The sequence below is a fragment of the Lathyrus oleraceus genome, chromosome 4, assembly GCF_024323335.1.
Source record: "Lathyrus oleraceus cultivar Zhongwan6 chromosome 4, CAAS_Psat_ZW6_1.0, whole genome shotgun sequence".
In the NCBI taxonomy this organism is placed as follows: Eukaryota; Viridiplantae; Streptophyta; class Magnoliopsida; order Fabales; family Fabaceae; genus Lathyrus; species Lathyrus oleraceus.
Window position 1 is genome coordinate 420,513,623 of NC_066582.1, and position 17,006 is coordinate 420,530,628.

Below are 17,006 nucleotides of genomic sequence, written 5' to 3' on the forward strand. Positions count from 1 at the left end.
AAAAGACTTGACATGAAAAATCTCAGGTAGGCAATTGCCTGCAAGCACTATGTCTTCTATATAAACCAAAAGTGTTGTAAAGGAAATGTAATCAGATATTTCTAAAAGTGAAATTATATTAATTTAATAAATATTTGAATGAAAAACTAATTTTAAGCCAGTTATTTTATATTATCAAAAAAACAGAAATACATAACATAAATGGATTTACATACTTATAAGCAAGAAATTATGTATTGAAATAATAATTAAATGAAATTAATTGATGAACAATAATCATCCACATGCTTTAGTATTTAATTAGTTGACTTTTATAAATGAGTTGTAAAATATTTCAAAATTATATGGAAATAGTGTTTTTATTCTGAATTTTAGTTGACTTTTATGAATGGTGCACGCCTCATTGTTCCTTGAATTAGCAAGTGGGAGGCGCACGCCTCATTGTTCATTGAATAAGCAAGTGGGAGGCGCACGCCTCACTACCGCGCATATTCGATTTCCGCAAATAAACTTTCGATAATAATTTGAACGAAAAAGGAAAGAGGAGGTGTTCACCTTATTATTCCTCGAAAGAATTGAACGATTGGTGTGCACCACATTGCTCAATCTTTTGTCGTTCTTCTTTCAGAATACCAAACACATTAAGCATAATTTCCCGCCCCCGTGCGATCAACAACTTAAATCTTTCAGAAAGAACATTGCTTAATCCTTTCTATTGCGTACACAAACTAATGCTTAAGCCTCCGCCGAGAGTAGAAAAGCCAACCGTTAGAACGTGATATAAGCACTTGTTCATTAAGACACACCCTGTAACACCCTTCTAAAATACCCCAATTATTTAATTAAAACAACATATATAAATCAGAGTAACTATGCCATTTAAGGGTGTCACACACTATTCCATACCATTCAACAGTATAACGGTCATGCTCTTTTATTAATTCAAAACATAAACATTTGCATAAAACGCAGCGGATAGAAATCTCATCAATCATGTAAAACATGTAACATTTTACATGTGAAATTATTCGACAAAATAAAAACATCCCATCCCGATGTTACATTTATCAGAGCACGACCCACTAAGGAGACTACACTAGACTCCAAGCATTAACTTCTACTCAGCTCATTGCTCGTTACCTGAAAAATAGTTGTAAGGGTGAGTTCCTCAATCGATATAATAAGCATTATAAAACATCATGTAATGCTAAGTAAATAACACGTTTCATCACCCAAATCAGATTACACATTCAGTAACAGCAATATCAACTCAATCATGCTCAACATCAACACAACACACAACACACGACACACAACACACGTATAATACTGGAATTCATCCATTCATATTATACACCATATATCAATTATGCAATGAGACTCCATGCATGCGGTACCGACTCTTTGTGAACATATAGTTCACCTCACCGTCCAAATCCAGGCACGGCTACCAAGCCCACTAGTCCCACTCATTTGAGACCTAGTGACTCACTCACTAATTCCTCACCATGGGAATTAGCTACCACCCCAAATGGGCCATGCTATGCACGCTAGTCACCTAGCATGCAAACATCAACAACAGTCCAAAATGACTAACTCACTAATTCCTCACCGTGGGAATTAGCTACCACCCTAAAGGCCACAATATGCATGCTAATCATCTAGCAATGCAACATCAACAACAAAATCCACAATGGACATATGCTCACACTTTAAGCCATACAACAGTCCATTCACAATTGCATACATAACATGTACATTCACAACATTATGCATACTATCAAACATCATCAAAACATGTATCACAACATCATATCATGTCAAATAATTAACCACAGTATTAGCACACTCTACTAATACCTATACTGCTCAAAATAGCGGGAATTAATCCCTATTACATCATACGCTACCATAGGCCAAACATCAATTACGTACACAACATTAAAATGTCAATTTTCTCACTTTTCAACAGTGTTAACCGGTTAACACCCTGGGTTAACCGGTTAACGCAGCACAAACACACTTTCTGGCAAAACGCAACAGTGTTAACCGGTTAACGCCCTGGGTTAACCGGTTAACGCAGGCAAAACAGCACTAATTTCACAATTCGCAACAGTGTTAACCGGTTAACACCCTGGGTTAACCGGTTAACGCAGACAAAACAGCAGTTCCTGCGCTAACACAAAGCAGAATGCAGAATTCTCCGCATTTTCCGCCGTTGGAGGACTTCCGGACCTCCGATTCCAATTCCGTAAAAAGCTATACGTTAGGGAAATTACAACACATTCAATTACAGGTTCAATTTCAGTTTTTACACAACATATCCATCTCAATTTTCAGCATTCGACAATCCCAATTAGGGTCAATTCAACGGTTTATCACTACCCATTACATGCTAACCCATAATACCCATTAAACGACGATAAACCCCCCTTACCTGATTAATCCGGCAAATCTTTGAGCTCCAAGCTCTTCTCTTCTCCCACCTTTGCTCTCTGGTTCTTCCTCTTGCTCTGCCTCTTTCAGCCGCTTCTCTGAGTTTCACGTGAAAACCTTATTTTCCAAAAATGAACTCTTTTTACTTATTCCAGCTTATATATATTTTCAAATAATTATTATTCCAATAATAATAATAATTCAATAATTCCAAAATAATAATAATAATCCAATTATCTAATAAATTAATAAATATATTATTAACTTAATTTAAATAATTACCATATTATTATCGGGGTGTTACAACTCTCCCCCACTAAAAGAGTTTTCGTCCTCGAAAACATACCTCAAGCGAACAACTCTGGGTAAGACTCCTTCATCTTACTCTCCAGTTCCCAAGTCACATTGCCACCTGCTGGTCCTCCCCAAGCTACCTTCACCAAGGCAATCTCTTTACCCCGCAACTGCTTCAACTCTCGATCCTCAATCCTCATAGGTGATGTTTCAACAGTCAGGTTATCTCTCACCTGTACATCATCTATTTGGACTACATGCGACGGATCATGAATGTACCTCCTCAACTGAGACACATGAAAAACTTCATGCAAATTCGCAAGCGACGGCGGTAAAGCAATACGATAGGCTACTTCCCCTATCCTCTCCAAAATCTGATAAGGACCAATAAATCGAGGTGTCAACTTCTTTGACTTCAAAGCTCGACCAACCCCAGTTATCGGAGTAACACGAAGAAACACATGATCTCCTTCTTGAAATTCAAGTGACTTCCTCCTCTTGTCATGATAACTCTTCTGACGACTCTGAGCAATTCTCATCTTCTCCTGAATCATCTTAATCTTTTCCGTAGTCTGTTGAACAATCTCCGGTCCAACCACAGCGCTCTCACCGGACTCATACCAACATAAAGGTGTCCGACATCTCCTACCATACAAAGCTTCAAACGGTGCCATACCAATACTCGAATGAAAACTATTGTTGTAGGTAAACTCAATCAAAGGCAAATAACAATCCCAAGCACCTCCCTTTTCCAAAACACAAGCTCTCAAAAGATCCTCTAGTGACTGAATCGTCCTCTCAGTCTGACCATCAGTCTGCGGATGATATGCAGAACTCAATCTCAGCTTAGTTCCCAAAGCCCTCTGCAAACCTTCCCAGAACTTCGATGTAAATCTAGGATCTCTGTCCGAAACAATACTAGACGGAATACCATGCAAACTTACAATCTTCTTAATATACAACTCGGCTAATCTCTCTAACGGATAATCCATTCTGATCGGAATGAAATGAGCCGACTTTGTCAATCTGTCAACAATCACCCAAATAGCTTCACAATTCTTACTTGTCCTCGGTAAACCAGAAACAAAATCCATACTGATACTATCCCACTTCCACTCTGGAATAGTCAACGGTTGCATTAGCCCAGACGGCTTCTGATGCTCAATCTTTGACTTCTGACAAGTCAAACAGGAATAGACAAAACTCGCAATTTCTCTTTTCATTCCCGGCCACCAAAATAACTTTTTCAAATCATGATACATCTTCGTAGCTCCAGGATGAATACTCAGGCCACTACGATGTCCTTCCTCCAGAATACTCTTCTTAAGTTCGGTAACATCCGGAATACACACCCGATTACCAAATCTCAAAACACCATTCTCATCAACTCTGAATTCACCACCTTGACCTTGATTCACTAAAGTCAACTTATCAATCAAAAGCATATCGGATTTCTGACCCTCTCTAATCTCATCCAAAATACCACTCGTTAACTTCAACATTCCCAATTTAACACTATTGTGAGTACTCTCACACACCAAACTCAAGTCTCTAAACTGCTCAATTAAATCCCATTCTCTAACCATTAACATAGACATATGCAATGATTTCCGACTCAATGCATCAGCCACTACGTTTGCTTTACCCGGATGGTAATTCAAACCAAAGTCATAATCCTTCAGAAACTCTAACCATCTCCTCTGTCTCATATTCAGCTCTTTCTGATCAAACAAATACTTTAAACTCTTATGGTCACTGAAAACCTCAAATCTTGACCTGTACAAGTAATGCCTCCATAACTTCAGAACAAATACCACAGCTGCCAACTCTAAATCATGTGTCGGGTAGTTCCTTTCATGAATCCTCAGTTGTCTCGAAGCATAAGCTATAACCTGCTTATTCTGCATCAACACACCACCCAAACCCAACAATGAAGCATCACAGTAAACTTCAAATGATTCCGACGGACTCGGTAATATCAGAATAGGAGCAGTAGTCAACCTTCTCTTTAACTCTTGGAAACCTTCTTCACATTTTGAGTCCCAAACAAACGCTTGCCCCTTTCTAGTCAACATCGTCAACGGTAACGCCAACTTAGAAAATCCCTCAATGAACTTCCTATAATAACCAGCCAAACCAAGGAAACTTCGAATCTCAGCAACAGACTTCGGAGCTTCCCACTTAGATACCGCTTCTATCTTAGAAGGATCAACAACAACACCACCTCTCGAAATCACATGACCAAGAAAACTAACCTCTTCTAACCAAAATTCACATTTCGACAGTTTAGCAAATAACTTCTTTTCTCGTAGAACTCCTAAAACCACTCTCAAATCACTTAAATACTTTTATATGGAAAAATAAATTTAAAATTTATTAGTAAAACTTGAGTATAAAAATAAATAAAAAATATTTGTAAAAAATAAATTATATTAATTTAATAAATATTTAAATGAAAAACTAATTTTAACCCAATTATTTTATATTATCAAAAAAACATAAATACATAACATAAATGGATTTACACACTTATAAGCAAGAAATTATGTATTTAAATAATAATTAAATGAAATTAATTGACAATAAATGGATTAATGTGATTAATTATTTTATAAATAAGTTGAATGATATTTTACTTTATCAAATACTAAACTAAATTTGAAATTATTTGCAGTGTATTGATGAACAATAATCATCCACATGCTTTAGTATTTAATTAGTTGAATTTTATAAATGATTTGTAAAATATTACAAAATCATATGGAAATAGTGTTTTTATTTTCAATTATAGTTTTAAAATTGAAAAGTAAAAAACAAAAATATGTATTACCTATTCTACTTTTTTGCTTTTGAAAACAGCAAATCTAAAAATAGTTTTTACAATTTTTAAAAACTAGCTTAATAGGAAGGTCAACCATATAATCAAAATCATATAAAAATCAATCAATAAAAGACTTCATGAAGGAGTTCAAGGGTACATTTTCTTTGATTGATAACGATGCCTTCCTCTGATCTTGCAATCTCAAGTCCAAGAAAAAATCTAAGGTAACTAAGGTCTTTGATGAAACACTGGTTGTCAAGAAAAGACTTGACATGAAGAATCTCAGGTAGGCAATTGCCTGCAAGCACTATGTCATCTATATAAACCAAAAGTGTTGTAAAGGAAATGTTGTCAAACTTTATGGAGAAGGAATGGTCATCTTATAATTGTATATCCCAAAGTAAGAAGTGTTTGAGAGACTTTTGAATACCATTGTTTGCTTGCTTAATTCAAACTTGTATCCCCTTAATTTAAATATATTTTCTTTCCGTATGATGCATAAAAATTAAATACTTTTATATAGAAAAATAAATTAAAAATTTATTAGTAAAACTTGAGTATAAAAATAAAATTAAAAATATTTTTAAAAGTGAAATTATATTAATTTAATAAATATTTGAATGAAAAACTAATTTAAACCCAGTTATTTTATATTTATCAAAAAAACATAAATGCATAACATAAATGGATTTACATACTTATAAGCAAGAAATTATGTATTTAAATAATAATTAAATGAAATTAATTGACAATAAATGGATTAATGTGATTAATTATTTTATAAATAAGTTGAATGATATTTTACTTTATCAAATACTAAAGTAAAATTTAAATTATTTGCAGTGTATTGATGAACAATAATCATCCACATGCTTTAGTATTTAATTAGTTGACTTTTATAAATAAGTTGTAAAATATTACAAAATCATATGGAAATAGTGTTTTTGTTCTGAATTTTAGTTTAAAATTTGAAAAGTAAAAAATAAAAACATGTATTACCTATTCTACTTTTTTGCTTTTGAAAACAGCAAAATAATCGTTTGAATTAATTAGAATTAATTGGGTGATTAACTTGACTTTATTTTAAGTAGGTAGTTTTATTTTCAATGTAATTGCTATTCAAAATAACAAAAGGTGATAGAAAGCATTGGCATTGGATTTTCCTTCCACACATTCCTCAACCACATGAGATAGTCCCTCTACCCATTAAGAGGGTGACACACGTCCCTTAAAGGAGGAATTGTACAAGGTGGTAACTTGATTTATTCCACGGATGACCACTCCAACGTCTCTCTGAAGGTCCTTGGAGGAGACCCCATGTGGCAATGAAAGAAAGGGGGGACCCACTCATAAAATCCCAAACGGACAAAAAAATCTCCAACGATCATAAGGAAAGAAAAAGAATACTACTATTCTCTCTCACAGACTACTCAATAATTCTCTCTGCTGACACCTCTCAAATCTCTCTCTAAAATAAAATAACAAAAAGGAAAAGGAGGGGGGGAAACCTTTCCTCTTCTTCACACCACGCGTCCTCTGACATAGAACAAAAAGAAAAGACAAAAAGAAGGAGGAAAGGAGACACGTTCCTTCTCCACTCTTCTCACACTCTCTCAGAAAATATAAAAACGAATAAAGAAAAGAAAAGGAAAAAAGAGAATGTCTCCTCTTCTTCAACGGTCCTCTCCGCGCCCTTCACTATTCACCGTCGCCCCACAACCTCGTCTTCGTCGGCACCATCTCACTCCACCATCCACCTTCCGCCATACTAACCCTTTTGTCTTCTTCACGAACCACTCATGAACCAACAACCCACCGTTCTCGTCTGCGAAAACCATCGTCAAACCAACTCGTCGTCTTCCTCATCCATTCCGCCGATGAACAACCCTTCAATCTCCATCGCCGACCACCAAACAACCTCTTCATTCGATGAAATCCCTGCGCCTCAACACCGATCTCCGCCATTCAACTCTTGTGCCGGCAGGCAAAACCTCACTCGCATTCACTTCAATAAACTGTTTCACTTTCATCCGCCACGTCGGATCTGTCGTAAACCAAGATGCGGAACCTCAGGAGGAGGGATCACTCTTCCACATCAATACAACCATCCCATTCTCAAAAGGAGAGATCTTCTTGATTTAGTGAGATCTCTATTGTTGTGGCTATTAAGGATAACAAACTGAGAAGACGGTATTGAGGTTTTTGTCTCGCTTTCTTGTTCAAATTGATTTGCACCCAATTCGCACAACCGCGATTGGTTTACAGATCCGCAATTGATCTACAACATGACACTGTCGAGTTATTCTGTGGATTTCGCACAACCGCACAAATACAGCGACGTTTGAGCGATTCGGTTCAAGTTGATTTGCATCTGTTCGCGCAATGTCGTTCTTCCGTCGCCGCCATGCCAAAAACAACAGCCAGACTCTCATCGCAACACCGATCCATACACTGCCTGCATAAAGCTTCAACAACACGGTAACACAACTCAGTTACTATGAGCATAATACTTTCCCGACTCGGCGGCATACTCTCAAAGTCAACTTGAACGGTAACTTTTATATCTCAAACAAGTTGTGGTGGTATGATGGTTGAGCCTACATTTCAGTTGTATTTTTTCAATTTAGTTGTGCTCATTCTTTTTGCATTAATTTCTCTGATTTTTATTTTTCTTTGAGTTATGTGTACATTGATCATACGTGGGAGGAAATGAGTGTGCGAGTAGAACATTATGACGTATATGCTTTCTCCATTGCGCGACATTTTTATCCGATTATGTCGTTTCTATTGATGTTTAATGATAGTCTATTTGCATTGCTATTATGTGCAACGAATCTATTTTTGATATAAATGGTACAATGCATATATGTTGTCGATTCGGAGCGTCACGTGAATCGGGTTTAGTTCGTGGTTTCAACCCGTCGATTTCTATTCAATATATTAACATAATATCATATCTGCTTTGATTTACATTTTTTGTTGATTTGTTTTGAAAAAATGCGCCTTTGTTATTTCAAAGAAAGAAGAAGTAATGTGGCTGCAAAAAGGTGAGAGAGGATAAGATTTTGCAGGAAGTCCTTCATTTCTTTTTCTACTCATATTCTAATTCATGTCATTTACCTCTATTTTAATTGAAGTTGGAAAAGTCAATTGGTTTTCATTTGTTTTCATTACCATATGAATATTGAAAGAGTGTTTTTGGGCCCGTTTTTCATATAGTCCATGTGATTGGCAACCCATGACATTTCTTGTGATGAATATGATAAAAAAATTCATTTTAATTACGATGACTATTAGGTAATGTTTTTTTTCTATTTTGTTACAAATGTTATTGTAGATATAATATTGGGTGGATGTTTGACAATTATGGTATGTTTAATTAATTAATTCAATTAATATTTTTATTAGTCAATCAGAATGCTTAATCATTAATTAAGTAATAAGACCACTTAAAATCCATATTTTCAATACGTAGAAGTTTGGTCTAATACCAAGTGATCCATTTTAAATTTAATTAAATTCACGCCAATGCGAATTTGAATCATTTCTCAAATGAATATAATTTTTATAGAGTATTCTTATAAAACTTTGGATAAAAAAGGGATGGGAGGCATTCGCCTCACCATTTCTCGAATAATTGAATAATTGGCGTTCGCCATATTGTTCGAATTATCAACTTCCGAATAAAACCTTAATCGTACAAATTCAAATTATTTTTTCCAAATCAAATATAACTTCTAAAAGACTTTATTTTAACTTCGGATAAAAAAGGGATGGGAGGCGTTTGCCTCACCATTTCTTGAATAATTGAATGATTGATGTTCGCTATATTATTCGAATTATCGACTTCCGATTAAAACCTTAATCGTACAAATTCAAATTATTTTTTCCAAATCAAATATAACTTCTAAAAGACTTTATTTTAATAATTTAAACTTCGAATGAAAAAGAATGGGAGGCGTTCGCCTCACCATCTATCGAACAATTGAATGATTAGCGCTCGCCATATTGCTCAATTCATCGACTTCCGATCAAAACACTCTAAATAAATTTGGATAAAGGAATGAATGGTGCACGCCTCATTGTTCCTTGAATTAGCAAGTGGGAGGCGCACGCCTCATTGTTCCTTGAATAAGCAAGTGGGAGGCGCACGCCTCACTACCGCGCATATTCGATTTCCGCAAATAAACTTTCGATAATAATTTGAACGAAAAAGGAAAGAGGAGGCGTTCACCTTATTATTCCTCGAAAGAATTGAACGATTGGTGTGCACCATATTGCTCAATCTTTTGTCGTTCTTCTTTCAGAATACCAAACACATTAAGCATAATTTCCCTCCCCCGTGCGATCAACAACTTAAATCTTTCAGAAAGAACATTGCTTAATCCTTTCTAGTGCGTACACAAACTAATGCTTAAGCCTCCATCGAGAGTAGAAAAGCCAACCGCTAGAACGTGATATAAGCACTTGTTCATTAAGACACACCCGACTTATCAAACCTCTTTCATCGCCCCCGTCCGATCGAAACGCTTTTCAAAAAGAACACTGTTTAATCCTTTCTAACGCGCACAACAAACTGGTGCTTAAGCCTCCGCCGAGAGTAGACAAGCCAATGTTTAGCCTTTAGAACGCGACCTAAACAGTCTTTCATAAAAGACACCAACCAACCGTAGTTCCGCGAACTACGAATGCTCTGATTCCCTTATTGCACCATAAGGATACGTAGGCACTAGATTGCGATATCTTGGCGAGCACACTAATTAAAAACCTCTCTTCTCCCCCTTCTGAGGTTTCCATCAATCTCTTTTCAATATTTTTATCACTCAAAGAAAACAAATGACATTAAGTAACATTCAAATTGCAAATTAAACTAAGAGGTTCCCGTTAAGTACAACGGACGTGAGGGGTGCTAATACCTTCCCCTTGCGTAATCGACTCCCGAACCCGAATATGGTTGCGAAGACCATTGTTCTATTTTTCAAAGGTTTTATCGATATTGTCTTATTCCTTCATTAGCATAAATAAAGTTTGGTGGCGACTCTGTTCGAACAAATGACCATTGTTTGCTTGCTTAATTCAAACTTGTATCCCCGTAATTTAAATATATTTTCTTTCCGTATCATGCATAAAAATTAAATACTTTTATATAGAAAAATAAATTAAAAATATATTAGTAAAACTTGAGAATAAAAATAAATTAAAAATATTTTTAAAAGTGAAATTATATTAATTTAATAAATATTTGAATGAAAAACTAATTTTAACCCAGTTATTTTATATTATCACAAAAAACATAAATACATAACATAGATGGATTTACATACTTATAAGCAAGAAATTATGCACTTAACTAATAATCAAATGAAATTAATTGATGAATAATAATCATCCACATGCTTTATTATTTAATTAGTTGACTTTTATAAATGAGTTGTAAAATATTACAAAATCATATGGAAATAGTGTTTTTGTTATGAATTTTAATTTAAAATTTAAAAAACAAAAAACAAAAACATCTATTACCTATTCTACTTTTTTGCTTTTGAAAACAACAAATCTAAAAATAGTTTTTACAATTTTTAAAAACTAGCTTAATAGTAAGGTCAACCATATAATCAAAAATCATATAAAATCAATCAATAAAAGACTTTCGGAAGAAGTTCAAGGGTATATTTTCTTTGATTGATAACGATGCCTTCCTCTGATCTTGCAATCTCAAGTCAAAGAAAAAATCTAAGGTAACTAAGGTCTTTGATGAAACACTGGTTGTCAAGAAAAGACTTGACATAAAGAATCTCAGGTAGGCAATTGCCTGCAAGCACTATGTCATCTATATAAACCAAAAGTGTTGTAATGGAAATGTCATCAGACTTTATACAGAAGGAATTGTCATCTTATAATTGTATATCCCAAAGTAAGAAGTGTTTGAAAGATTTTTGAATACCATTGTTTGCTTGCTTAATTCAAACTTGTATCCCCGTAATTTAAATATATTTTCTTTCCGTATGATGCATAAAAATTAAATACTTTTATATAGAAAAATAAATTAAAAATTTATTAGTAAAACTTGAGTATAAAAATTAATTAAAAATATTTTTAAAAATGAAATTATATTTATTTAATAAATACTTGAATGAAAAACTAATTTTAACCCAATTATTTTATATTATCACAAAAAACATAAATACATAACATAAATGGATTAACATACTTATAAGCAAGAAATTATGTACTTAAATCATAATCAAATGAAATTAATTGATGAATAATAATCATCCACATGCTTTAGTATTTAATTAGTTGACTTTTATAAATGAGTTGTAAAATATTACAAAATCATATGGAAATAGTGTTTTTGTTCTGAATTTTAGTTTAAAATTTGAAAAGTAAAAAACAAAAACATGTATTACCTATTCTACTTTTTTTCTTTTGAAAACAGCAAATCTAAAAATAGTTTTTACAATTTTTAAAAACTAGCTTGATAGTAAGGTCAACCATATAATCAAAATTATAAAAATCAATCAATAAAAGACTTCCGGAAGGAGTTCAAGGGTATATTTTCTTTGATTGATAACGATGCCTTCCTCTGATCTTGCAATCTCAACTGCAAGAAAAAATCTAAGGTAACTAAGGTCTTTGATGAAACACTGGTTGTCAAGAAAAGACTTGACATGAAAAATCTCAGGTAGGCAATTGCCTGCAAGCACTATGTCATCTATATAAACCAAAAGTGTTTAATAAATATTTGAATGAAAAACTAATTTTAAGCCAGTTATTTATTATTATCAAAAAAACAGAAATACATAACATAAATGGATTTACATACTTATAAGCAAGAAATTATGTATTGAAATAATAATTAAATGAAATTAATTCACAATAAATGGATTAATGTGATTAATTATTTTATAAATAAGTTGAATGATATTTTACATTATCAAATACTAAATTAAAATTTAAATTATTTGCAGTGTATTGATGAACAATAATCATCCACATGCTTTAGTATTTAATTAGTTGACTTTTATAAATGAGTTGTAAAATATTACAAAATTATATGGAAATAGTGGTTTTGTTCTGAATTTTAGTTTAAAATTTGAAAAGTAAAAAACAAAAACATTTATTACCTATTCTACTTTTTTGCTTTTGAAAACAGCAAATCTAAAAATAGTTTTTACAATTTTTAAAAACTAGCTTAATAGTAAGGTCAACCATATAATCAAAATCATATAAAAATCAATCATTAAAAGACTTCCGGAAGGAGTTCAAGGGTATATTTTCTTTGATTGATAATGATGCCTTCCTCTGATCTTGCAATCTCAAGTCCAAGAAAAAATCTAAGGTAACTAAGGTCTTTGATGAAACACTGGTTGTCAAGAAAAGACTTGACATGAAGAATCTCAGGTAGGCAATTGCCTGAAAGCACTATGTCATCTATATAAACCAAAAGTGTTGTAAAGGAAATGTTATCAGACTTTATGCAGATGGAATGGTTATTCTTATAATTGTATATCCCAAAGTAAGAAGTGTTTGAGAGATTTTTGAATACCATTGTTTGCTTGCTTAATTCAAACTTGTATCCCTTAATTTAAATATATTTTCTTTCCTATGATGCATAAAAATAAATACTTTTATATAGAAAAATAAATTAAAAATTTATTAGTAAAACTTGAGTATAAAAAAAATTAAAAAATATTTTTAAAAGTGAAATTATATTTATTTAATAAATATTTGAATGAAAAACTAATTTTAACCCAGTTATTTTATATTATCACAAAAAACATAAATACATGACATAAATGGATTTACATACTTATAAGCAAGAAATTATGTATTTAAATAATAATTAAATGAAATTAATTGACAATAAATGGATTAATGTGATTAATTATTTTATAAATAAGTTGAATGATATTTTACTTTATCAAATACTAAACTAAAATTTAAATTATTTGCAGTGTATTGATGAACAATAATCATCCACATGCTTTATTATTTAATTAGTTGAATTTTATAAATGAGGTGTAAAATATTACAAAATCATATGGAAATAGTGTTTTTGTTCTGAATTTTAGTTTAAAATTTAAAAAGTAAAAAACAAAAACATGTCTTACCTATTCTACTTTTTTTGCTTTTGAAAACAGCAAATCTAAAAATAGTTTTTACAATTTTTAAAAACAAGCTTGATAGTAAGGTCAACCATATAATCAAAATCATATAAAAATCAATCCATAAAAGACTTCCGGAAGGAGTTCAAGGGTATATTTTCTTTGATTGATAATGATGCCTTCCTCTGATCTTGCAATCTCAAGTGCAAGAAAAAATCTAAGGTAACTAAGGTCTTTGATGAAACACTGGTTGTCAAGAAAAGACTTGACATGAAAAATCTCAGGTAGGCAATTGCCTGCAAGCACTATGTCTTCTATATAAACCAAAAGTGTTGTAAAGGAAATGTAATCAGATATTTCTAAAAGTGAAATTATATTAATTTAATAAATATTTGAATGAAAAACTAATTTTAAGCCAGTTATTTTATATATCAAAAAAACAGAAATACATAACATAAATGGATTTACATACTTATAAGCAAGAAATTATGTATTGAAATAATAATTAAATGAAATTAATTAACAATAAATGGATTAATGTGATTAATTATTTTATAAATAAGTTGAATGATATTTTACTTTATCAAATACTAAACTAAAATTTAAATTATTTGCAGTGTATTGATGAACAATAATCATCCACATGATTTAGTATTTAATTAGTTGACTTTTATAAATGAGTTGTAAAATATTACAAAATTATATGGAAATAGTGTTTTTGTTTTGAATTTTAGTTTAAAATTTGAAAAGTAAAAAACAAAAACTTGTATTACCTATTCTACTTTTTTGCTTTTGAAAACAGCAAATCTAAAAATAGTTTTTACAAGTTTTAAAAACTAGCTTAATAGTAAGGTCAACCATATAATCAAAATCATATAAAAAAATCAATCAATAAAAGACTTCCGGAAGGAGTTCAAGGGTATATTTTCTTTGATTGATAATGATGCCTTCCTCTGATCTTGCAATCTCAAGTCCAAGAAAAAATCTAAGGTAACTAAGGTCTTTGATGAAACACTGGTTGTCTAGAAAAGACTTGACATAAAGAATCTCAGGTAGGCAATTGCCTGCAAGCACTATGTCATCTATATAAACCAAAAGTGTTGTAAAGGAAATGTTATCAGACTTTATGCAGAAGGAATTGTCATCTTATAATTATATATCCCAAAGTAAGAAGTGTTTGAGAGATTTTTGAATACCATTTTTTGCTTGCTTAATTGAAACTTGTATCCCCGTAATTTAAATATATTTTCTTTCCGTATCATGCATAAAAATTAAATACTTTTATATAGAAAAATAAATTAAAAATATATTAGTAAAACTTGAGAATAAAAATAAATTAAAAATATTTTTAAAAGTGAAATTATATTAATTTAATAAGTATTTGAATGATAAACTAATTTTAACCCAGTTATTTTATATTATCACAAAAAACATAAATACATAACATAGATGGATTTACATACTTATAAGCAAGAAATTATGCACTTAACTAATAATCAAATGAAATTAATTGATGAATAATAATCATCCACATGCTTTAATATTTAATTAGTTAACTTTTATGAATGAGTTACAAAATACAAAATCATATGGAAATAGTGTTTTTGTTCTGAATTTTAGTTTAAAATTTAAAAAGTAAAAAACAAAAACATGTATTACCTATTCTTCTTTTTTGCTTTTGAAAACAGCAAATCTAAAAATAGTTTTTACAATTTTTAAAAATTAGCTTAATAGTAAGGTCAACCATATAATCAAAATCATATAAAAATCAATCAATAAAAGACTTTCGGAAGAAGTTCAAGGGTATATTTTCTTTGATTAATAACGATGTCTTCCTCTGATCTTGCAATCTCAAGTCCAAGAAAAAATCTAAGGTAACTAAGGTCTTTGATGAAACACTGGTTGTCAAGAAAAGACTTGACATAAAGAATCTCAGGTAGGCAATTGCCTGCAAGCACTATGTCATCTATATAAACCAAAAGTGTTGTAAAGGAAATGTTATCAGACTTTATGCAGAAGGAATTGTCATCTTATAATTGTATATCCCAAAGTAAGAAGTGTGTGACAGATTTTTGAATACCATTGTTTGCTTGCTTAATTCAAACTTGTATCCCTGTAATTTAAATATATTTTCTTTCCGTATCATGCATAAAAATTAAATACTTTTATATAGAAAAATAAATTAAAAATTTATTAGTAAAACTTGAGTATAAAAATAAATTAAAAATATTTTTAAAAGTGAAATTATATTTATTTAATAAATACTTGAATGGAAAACTAATTTTAACCCAGTTATTTTATATTATCACAAAAAACATAAATACATAACATAAATGGATTTACATACTTATAAGCAAGAAATTATGTACTTAAATCATAATCAAATGAAATTAATTGATGAATAATAATCATCCACATGCTTTAGTATTTAATTAGTTGACTTTTATAAATGAGTTGTAAAATATTACAAAATCATATGGAAATAGTGTTTTTTGTTCTGAATTTTAGTTTAAAATTTAAAAGTAAAAACCAAAACATGTATTACCTATTCTACTCTTTTTCTTTTGAAAACAGCAAATCTAAAAATAGTTTTTACAATTTTTAAAAACTAGCTTGATAGTAAGGTCAACCATATAATCAAAATCATATAAAAATCAATCAATAAATGACTTCCGGAAGGAGTTCAAGGGTATATTTTCTTTGATTGATAACGATGCCTTCCTCTGATCTTGCAATCTCAAGTGCAAGAAAAAATCTAAGGTAACTAAGGTCTTTGATGAAACACTGGTTGTCAAGAAAAGAGTTGACATGAAAAATCTCAGGTAGGCAATTGCCTGCAAGCACTATGTCATCTATATAAACCAAAAGTGTTTAATAAATATTTGAATGAAAAACTAATTTAAAGCCAGTTATCTTATATTATCAAAAAAACAGAAATACATAACATAAATGGATTTACATACTTATAAGCAAGAAATTATGTTTTGAAATAATAATTAAATGAAATTAATTCACAATAAATGGATTAATGTGATTAATTATTTTATAAATAAGTTGAATGATATTTTACTTTATCAAATACTAAATTAAAATTTAAATTATTTGCAGTGTATTGATGAACAATAATCATCCACATGCTTTAGTATTTAATTAGTTGACTTTTATAAATGAGTTGTAAAATATTACAAAATTATATGGAAATAGTGTTTTTGTTCTGAATTTTAGTTTAAAATTTGAAAAGTAAAAAACAAAAACATGTATTACCTATTCTACTTTTTTGCTTTTGAAAACAGCAAATCTAAAAATAGTTTTTACAATTTTTAAAAACTAGCTTAATAGTAAGGTCA